The sequence below is a fragment of the Colossoma macropomum genome, unplaced genomic scaffold (assembly GCF_904425465.1).
Source record: "Colossoma macropomum unplaced genomic scaffold, Colossoma_macropomum, whole genome shotgun sequence".
Lineage (NCBI taxonomy): Eukaryota > Metazoa > Chordata > Actinopteri > Characiformes > Serrasalmidae > Colossoma > Colossoma macropomum.
This window is the reverse complement of record NW_023494789.1, coordinates 40,792,292-40,802,605: the sequence shown is the minus strand read 5'-3', so window position 1 is coordinate 40,802,605 and position 10,314 is coordinate 40,792,292.

The following is a 10,314-nucleotide window of genomic DNA, read 5'->3' as shown; positions in this document are numbered from 1 at the left end:
TACATGTAAGTCATACATTACTGGCTAACTGCTTGGAAGCTTTTGAACCCATAACCTTTGACAGTCTAGCAGTCATGCTGCGTGCTTTACTTGAGATACTGGGAGCAACCATGGATTCATTCTCATTCTTTACTGGGGTAAAACTCGAGTTCAATAAATCAGGATCTGATGAAAGGATGACCACATTCTGCAATATGAGCTTGTAAAGTGCATCATAAATAGTCTACTTTCCATTGATCACCAAAAGTGGCCCAAAATGATTAATCTCTATGTCTGAGTGTTTGTGTGAAGAGACATAACTGATTTCAAGGTTGTTCCTGTGGAACAGTTTGAGAGCAAAAGCTTGGCCAGGTCTTATTAAGGCAAAGACATCTGAAACCAGTGCTGTAAGGACTGAAAAACACAGAGAATGAATTTCAATATATAAAGTTTAAAGGCCATTCGTAACATTTTCATGTTGGAAATAAAGGTGCTTAAAAAGTGTTTTGGTTGTCATTTGAAGAACCTTTTAGTTTCATCATTGGAGGGTTCTTTAGAAAGGCACACACTGTAAAGGTTATATACTAAACAATCTCAATTCCTGGATCTTTATACAATTATACAATTGATCATATAGGAACCTTCATTTTTGAGACTACGCTTTTCTATGGTCGGGAGATTGCGGATTCAGTGGTGATGCCACAGACATCAGTGCCCAGGTTCCAAAACTCCTTTCACATATCTGGGAACGGGAAGGGTTTAAGTTTGAACGTGAGCCGGAGTCAAAATCCTGGTAGAGTTGACATAGCAATCAATGGCCACAAGATCTATTAGAATTCCTGGGAAATTACTAGAAGGGCTCAAATGAACAGAAGCTGATATATTACCAGGAAATATGGTGACATCTGTATTACACCTGGCAATGATGAATGTTTCTGTGACGCTTTTGTTAAAAAGCTTGAGTTTTTAAGTTTAGTTTTGTGAGCACAAACATCATGGGAGCATATTTTGTACATGATTCCATAGAAAAGCAGCAAAAATGTACACTGCTTGTGTGCATGGCCGCTACTGCGCAAACGTGACATAGCATGGCCAAAGAAATTAAAACGTTTTTCTTTTCAGTTTTGAGAAAAAATATAATTGCATAGTCTATTTTTGAACATGATTTAGAAATAAAGGAACTTTTAACCTTTCATGCTGAGGACGTCAGATCCTGTTTACCAGGTCTTTCATGGCATGTGTGAATACATGCACCCCGGTAAAATACTATTAAAGGGTTGCATGTGTACCTGAATATCATTGCTAAAAGTATTCTCATAATGTCTCAGGGCGAGTTGCACCAACCAGACCTAGTCATAAGCTAAGTTGTGTTCTAGGTATAACTTTAAGACTATGCTCAGGTCCAGCTGGGAGCAGGCGTACAGTCTAGCCCTTTTCCTAGCAATAGTAACTGCTAAATAAAAGCGAGTTCTTGACCATGCCAGTTAGAGATTCGAGTCTCAACCAGTGTGGAGTGCAGCAGAGCTTAAACAGCTAACTTAAAACTTATCAGCAATACATGATCGGCTAACTATGCTAGTCAATAAAAGCAGACATGCTGCTTACATATTCCCATACATTTTAAAACTCTACTTAGTGGAGTTGTTTTCTTTAGTTTGGGTCAGACATAGCTGTCTTATGTGATCAATCAGACCATGTAGTTTTTTCCGTTTTTTCTTTTTCAACCTTAAGCTGTTATGTTTGTCTGTCAGTGTGGCTCTATATTTTAATCAATATACAAGTTTGTTTAACTACTTCTGCTTTTTTGGATTAATTGGCAAGTTGCCAGCAGTAGGAACACATGCAGTATTTTCGCTTAGTAACCCAAGACCTAAGACTGACCTTAGTTAAGCCTAGGCATAACTTTTCTTAGTGCAACTGGAGTAAAAACCTCTTTGAAAACTAGTCTCAGCTATGCCTGGCTTAGCAGTTAAGCCTGTATTAGTTGAGACCTGTTGGTGTAACCTGGCCCTGCACTGCAAAAAATAATATCTTGGCAAGTGGAATTATCTGAAATCTAGTTGATATATCTAATGTTTATACAAACTTTGAGATTGTTGTAAGTTTATTATAAAATGATTGAACTTTCTACTTGTTTTAAGTGATTTTATTAAGTAAAATTCCCACTCTATTGGCAGATCATTTTTCTAGCTATAAGAAAAATGCTTGAAGAAGCAAAATTGTCTGCCAATATAGCCAATTACTTACTAAAATCACTTAAAACAAGTAAAAAACATCCAGAAATAAGTTAAATAATTTTATTTTTAAGCTGACCACAATCTTAAAATTAGAAATATTACACATTTTTCACTAGATTTAAGATAATTTCACTTGCCAAGATCATTTTTGCAGTGTGGGCTCAAGAAAACATAGTTGTCCTCTCTGGGTAGTGTGATAGTAGCTAACGCAAGTGCCTATTAGCTGATGTAACAGAATTAGCAGTTAGTGTTCTCCTCCAAGCATGTTGAGCTGATCGATGATGTTGTCTTGTGCAGCTTGAAAGGATGTGGTGAGATTGACAGCGACTAAATTGTGGAGAAAACTGAATCCAAAAATAGTGAGCGTAGGCTTTTGAACATGCTTTGCTTTAATAAAATATGTTATGTATAAATTACACTTTTCCTGAATCAAAGTTCAGACATCATATTTTCAAAGCTTTCTTGTGGATGTTGCAGATGAACTATAAAACACATCACTATGTGTTTTGTTGAGCTTATTTCACAAAGGATTATGGTTCCTCTAGTCTGACAAAAAGAAAAACATGAGAAAAAATGACCCATACTGAACCTTTAACCCACTCTTCACTCCAAATTTTGTCAGATAGGTCCTTCTACATGATACACAAACCTCAAAATAGCACGGAGAGAGACACGAGGGCAGTTAAAGCAGAGAAGCAGAAGGACTGGCACAAGTGTGAAGCTAACCAGTAAAAAAAGAGACAGACATTATATCCTCTCCAGTCCTCTTCAGAAGGTCAATAATAGCTCATTGTCACTTTGAGAGTGGTTTAGAGGTCAGTGGAGCACATTCCAAAAGCATAACTCAACCATTCTCACTGGCGACAAGTCATGGCTTCTGTCTAATCTCTAAGACAGGATCAGTGGCTTTGGAGACACATATTCTGCCACGCATCTCTTTGTCAGTAACGCTGGTAGAATTACGCCAAATCTGCAACATCAGTTTTGTGTAGATGCTGCCTTTGTGCTGTATCATCACATCTGATGAGTATTAGGGCTTTTTCAACATGAAAGAACCAAAGTGTTCTTTGTTCGTTAGCCTTCTCATTAAACATCTGAATGCAGAATGTGATGATATATATTCACCAAGCACTTTAATACTGGGTGGCCTGTCTTTGCTCTCAAAACAGTCAGAATTCTTTGTGGCATGGATTCCAAGATGTTGGAAACATTAATTTGAGATTCTGATACTTGTTGATGTGATTGCATTATGCAATTCCTGCAGATTTTTCTGATGTAATTTCATGCTGTGAATCTCCAGTTCTACCACATCCTAAAGGTGTTCTGTTGGATTCAGATCCAGTGACTGGAAAGGCCGCTGAAGAACACTGAACTCATTGTCAAGTTCATGAAACCAGTTTGAGACGACTTTTCCTTTGTGACATGGTTCATTGTCCTGCTGGAAGTAGCCATTAGAAGATGGTAAATTGTGGCCATGAATGGATTCACATGGTCAGCAACGATGCTCAAATAGGCTGTGGCATTCAAGTGATGATTGATTGGTATTAACAGGCCCAGAGTGTGCAAAGAAATCCTTCCCCATATCATTACACCACCTCCACCAGCCTGGGCTGTTGACACAAGGCAGGTCGGGTCCATGGATTCATGCTGTTGGCAACAAATTCTGACCCTACCATCTGTGTGCCTCAGCAGAAATCAAGAATCATCTCATCTCTTAAGACATCTGGTTCCAATCACCACCACTGTGAACAATTCACATAACCCACCCTGAAAGACTTTGTTTGTATCTTTAACAATTTAAAGTCTGTGTTGAACTGTAATAAATGCACTCTGAGTTTGTCACACGACAGAAAAATGTGTTATTAACACATTTATTAACCACCCAGCTAAATTTGAAAGTACGTAAAATTAGGTTTCAAGATCATGAAAAAATAAGCAGCATTATCTGCTCTGAAACGCTGGGCTGTGTCCGCTGAAGGTGCTGAAACCATGCCCAATCGCAGGAAAGGTGTAGCCTCTCTCAGGTACAACTATCACCTGAAAAATGGATACTCTGTCTAGCAGCTTCATCGGACTTGTACATCCATACATGTTTGAGCCACCAGAATCCAATTTGAGAGGACATGGACCCACCTGAGCTTTCATAAGCTAACACAGAAGTAGTAGCCTGTATCCTATTAGCCCTACTCCATAAGCAGCCTTTCTGGCTAATGTGTCACCTGGACACACACCATGCTTATCTCATGTGGACTTCGAGTCGGGTAGGCTTAGCTACTAACCTCGTAGCTGATAGCGCTGTTAGCCTAGCTGAAGTTGGCAAAGCAGGCACTGTTAGAGGAAGGCCAGTGAGCCATAACGGGAGTCGGGGCTCACAGCAAGACGTAGCCCCTGAGCACTGACCTAGCTCAAACAGCCCTAAAGGACTGGAGTAGGCTGCTAAGGTGAGTTTAGCTTAGCCTAAAGTTAGCGAGGCTATCACTGTAGTTTTTAAAACATTATAGTGTTAGGGGAGGGTTCACGCCAAGTATGGCTTCAGTATGTCGTTGAGCCATTATTTCAGGCCCACCCCGAAAATTCTGAACCCGAAAATGATGAAAAACAGTTTAACTCTCCAGTTCACTACATTATTCACATGTTTTCAGCAGTTGTTTTCTAATATGTGTACATGTGTTTAGACACAAATCCCTAAATTCCCTTTACATAGAAGTGGTAAAATTCCCCATTAATTACACACAAAATGTGATACATATTCAAATATTGATCCTTATGTTCATACTGTGCACTCAAAACTCACTTTTATTCCTAATTATGCTTAAAACATGAAATATACATAAACATTGGTCCCCGTATTCGTACTGCATAGCCGTAACTTGCTTTCATTCTCAAATATGCACAGAAGGAAACCTGATTCCTGGTGTTCAGTGTATTTTGTGACCAAGCACATCTACTGTAGGGCTTACCAGGATAATGTGATTAGATCAGAGGAATCTTTTTGTCGCCAGACAGACACAGACAGCAGCAGTTGTGATGTGATCTGCTCCCACGGGTCTGCGAGACAGCTGTTTGAACGAGGACGTTCACAGGAGCAGCAGAAGTTTGAAAATCCTGTTGAAGTTTGCTCTGCTGGCTCCAATAAGGTAGAACTCGCAGCCAACCGCTGTGTTATCTTTTTCCATTTAAATGCTAATGAATGTTGGCTGATGGGGAATGTTTAATGCCTTATCGCGCTGAAAAGGAGAAGCTCCTGCATCGCGGTTGAGGGATGAGCACGTGCTCCGTCATTAAATTCACCAGAGGTGATCTGACCTGCGTCTGTGTGAATGTGGATTTATAATGAAAAGTACATATTGGGCAGTCTTTGTGGATGAAATAAACTTGCATTCACTAAATTGTGTGTGCAGATGTGTATTTAGCTCTTTATGGGGACCACTGACCAGGAGCAGTGCAGTCTTGTGGGGCCAGATGTGATCTCATAACGAGCTGTGGGGGAAACTCAGGGCCTTCTGGGCCTTCATAGAAGGCCTAATGATTTCTGGGAACCCAAAAAACCATGCCTGTCATTTTTAGTTCCATTTTATTTAATGGAATCATGCTTGCATCTAAACTCTGCATGTATTATAGTGCTACGGTTGTGTCAGTGTTAAGGTTTGGATGAAAATAAGAAAATCTTCAAAGACCAAGCAGAAAACTGGCCAACCAGGAATTGTTTTTCTCCCTGTTATTTAGGTAAATACAGCCAAGCAAGCCCTTCTCTTAGGGCTTCAAGAGCTGAAAAGAAGGCTTAACACATTAGATCAGGGGTTGGCAACCCAAATATTAAGAAAAGCCATTTTGTCCTTTTAATGAAAATCAAACCACCTTGGGAGACATTTTATGTCAATTTACTGAAGTAACGTTTTTAACATCTTGGTAAATATGTCCCAATATGTGCTGATGTCCTAGTATAGGCTAGAAATATAAACGAAAATGCAGACTTACTTTGCTTTGCTTTAAGCTTTAGCTCGGCTGTAGCCGCTTTTCTCGCATCTCCTGCAGTAAACCTTTCCTCTAAAGTAGAATAGTTTCTTGTAAAATGTCTTTCAACGTCTCCTGTTCCACCTTAAATGAATGTAACTGCTGCACCATTTAAGGTGGAACGGGAAAATTCAAACAAGAAGCTGGTGAACGAGAAACTGACTTCAGCTTCACTACTTTTTAGTGTTTGACAGTTTTTTGCAGATTAAACGTATCAGGAAACCAGCTGGAGTGATTATAAATGCAAATCAGTCCATTTCTCTTTAAGTCATTGATGTTCATCTTAAATCTTTCTCTTTGCCTTTAGGTTAGCTTCTAGCTAGGAGAGACTGTTGTCTGCACTGCTGTGGTGACCACCAGTCTGCGCACCGATCTTAAGGGTTAAAAGGTGAATTAGCAGTTCTACACTAACTCCAGAGTTTAAGACCATTTATTGTTAAAAACTGTGTTAAACGATCAGCAGAGCTTTATTTTACTGTAGAGGAGGATTATTTTATTTTTACCTACAAATCAAATTCTGCTGTGGAGCCACAACAACGCAGTAAAAGAGCCGCATGTTGCCGACCCTTGAATTAGATTAACCATCAGCATAATTTGGAAGTCACAGTGGGATTAATCAATCGCATATTGATTGGGTCCTATTTTGTGATTGGAAATGTCACTGTAGGCCTTCTGGAAGTCCTATATATGTCACTGAATACAAGCAGCAGACTAATCAGGCTGTTAGAAATGGAAAACAGTGGCAGCAGCTCTACACCATGTATATATCATCATCATCAGCTAAGCCACTCATCCTCTCATCTTAGATAATATATCATATATTCCTCGCTCAGTGGAAAAAGAGAGAGAGCAGTCATATGATGTTCCAACAAAAATGTCAGTATTGAGGCTTACGTGTCATAATATTCAAGGATCCCTTTTAAGCTTTTGGTGCTGGACTGCGACTAAATATGCCACTAATAAGTGCATCCCCCTCTAAAACCCACCCCCAAATTCCACTAGTCTGTGCTCTTCTAATGTCTGGAGTACAATCAGTAACACCTTACCTTGCAAAAGGTAATGTGTACTTCATGTACAAATCGCCCTCACTGGGGTTTTTCCATCCATGATAACTTCTGTTAGGCTAGTTGTCTATCGGACCCATAGGGAAAATAAATATACATAAAATGTTTTTACCAAATACATTTCAAAATATATGAAAATGCCCTAAATTTTGTTTTGTTTAATGTGTAATATTTTTGTTTAATGTTCTCATGATTGTTCTCGTTACAAGATTTCATCTGGCCCTGCACGACTAGGACCAATATTATTTTGTGGCTGGTCCCCATAAGCTGGTCCCCATTTTTGTGGGGCTTTTTAAAAGCATAATTTAAGTACAGTATAAAAGCATATTTCAGGTAGAGTAAAGAGAAGACAATGGAAATGCCCCATTAGGATAGGAATACAAAGACAGAGAGAGAGAGTGAAAGAGAGAGAGTGAGAGAGAGAGAGAGAGAGAGAGAGAGAGAGAGTGAGAGAGAGAGAGAGAAATAAACCTGGATTTGCTGAATTAATTGTATTTTAGCCTGCATCCGATAAGGTGCATTTAAATTCACAACAATGTTCAAACCCCCACAGTCCTGTTAATATTCTATCCATGGGCAGTTTTCCCGTATCTCTTTCCTTTTAAAGAGAATTCCAAAGATTCTGAAAATGTCTGCATAATTAAAGATGAGATGTTAACAAAGTCTTTCAGGGTGCTCTGATCTGAAATGCTCCATTCTAGAGAGACTTACTGAATTTTGTTCACAGTGGTGATGATGGAAAACCAGACGTCTGAAGAGTTCAATGCACAGTCTTATGCAAAAGTATGGGCACCCCTGTTTAAATTACACCTTTTGTTGACTTTCTAAGGGAAAACAAGTTAACACATCCTCTACAGAGGGTACACTTCTGTACATTTAATGTGTAGTTACTGTTTATTTGCTGAATTTAACATACTGTGCAAAGGTTATATAATTTTATATTTTATGTTTTATTTTTGTTTCTGTATGTTAAATTCAGCAACTGTGCACCAACATTTGTTGTGTGTTATTTTCACTTAAAAAATATCAGGACAACCAATAATTTGACTGGGGCTGTTCACGTTTTGCATACTACTGTATGTAAAGGAGATCTGGCGTTAAAGGGCCTTAAAGCTCATTGGCGTCTGCCCACTATTAATAACAAATGCAGTATCTACATCTAGCCTGGTCCTTTGTGCTTGTGGTGAAGCCAACAGCAGTCAAGCTTGTCACACACTATTAAAAATGACCATGCAGGTCTGCTACAGTCGTTGACTTCAGTGTCCATGGCACACGATCCGAGGAAAATTCATCAATTGTAATCAGAGTCAAGCGCCTCACTCACCCTTGTCCTCAATATTGCTCTGTTTTGATTGGGAATTAGAGGCCGTATGGATTTCAGCCTGATGTTAAATCCTGCAGTGTGCTGCAGGTTGGTAGCTACAGTGGGAGGAAATGGCTTCACTGCATCTGTGACTGGTATTAATCATTCAGGTCATTAAGATCCAGGTATGTACCTGTTTGTTAGTGTACACATTGTGCACATTCACCTATGACTGACCAATTTGACTCCAACAGGTTACTGTGTGCATGTGCATACACTACGTTCCCAGTTTATTCTACAGTAAAACATAATAACATTTTTGGGTTTACTTTACTTATTTGTAAAATTACTAATACAAATCCAGTAACACTGTTTCTTGCATAATGCTTTAGATAAATCTAGTTAAGATCAGTTAGTGTGAAGTCCTACAGACTGAAGAGTCTTTTGTCCAACAAGCTCAGGGGGTTTGTTGGTTATTTAACTCTTATTTTCTAATTTATGAATGTAATTCTCTTTGCAAAATGTTATTTTTGTGTCATAGCAAACTCTGATGCTAAACATTATGTTTGGGTGTATTTTACATGTTTTTGCTGTTTTCACCATGATGGTGTTTTGTCCATTTAATATAATAGTGTTGTTTTAATCAGATCCAGAGTGGGACTCGTTTGTATGGTGCTTTTTTTGGAAAATGGTTTTATGAGGCACCAAAAAGCGTTCTTTTGTTGTTACAATGTCAAGCCTGTAACAGTAGAAGAATTCTTTTTGATGCTATATAGAACCCTTTTTGAAAACTCTCCATCTATCTGAAGAAAACTTTAGCGATGCAAAGAAGTTTTTTTTTACTGTGAGATTATAGTTTGAATGTATAACTCCTTAATTGCTTATTTTTCTACAGTGTAATCCATTTTTAACTTCAGTTTTAAACACACGTTCTTTCTTTATTTGGATGTTTACTCAGCCCACCATAAACATTGTATTTTGGCCCACCAAGACAAAAGTTTGGGCATCCCTGGACTACAGGATGTCCAATACAAATTGTGTATAGACTAAGATGAGAGATCATCTCTAACCACACATCCACAAGCTGAGCCAACAAGGTAGGTGTTTCTAATAAAGTGACCATTTGAAAGCTCCAGCAACACTGCTGTACCTGATACACTCATAGCAGTGCAACACACACTAGACCACTACCATGGTCAACCCTTCAAATAATATGGTCTGCGGTGGTCCCATCGAAGGATGAAGTACAGTCAGTAATTGCACAATACAATAAACCTAATAAACCGGCAACTCACTGCACATGTTTAGCAATGTTTTGTTGGTCCATGACAACTAGACACAGTCTGCCTCCTGTCACCTAACCTTCGTGGAACCTGCAGAGGACGACAGTGTTTTCCAGTGAGCCTGCACTTTCCGACCGTTTAATGATGCAACTGTTTCCCAAGTAATAAAGTTTTCCTCCACTGGATCCTTCCACTTTTCCCACTCACTCACTCACTTAAGCAATCGTTGGACCAAAGTGATCTGAAGGAGTAGGAGCCCACTTACAGGATTGCACTCACTGTCAAATCTAATTTCCTCCAGCGGGGGGGAAAAAGAAATATCTCTCATCTTAAGCCCCATTTTGATTCGATCTAAACCGAGCAGCATCTGGCTTGAAGCATCTAACAGATGAAGACTGTAAATGGGATTTTGAAGAGTCATGAGAGAGCAAAGG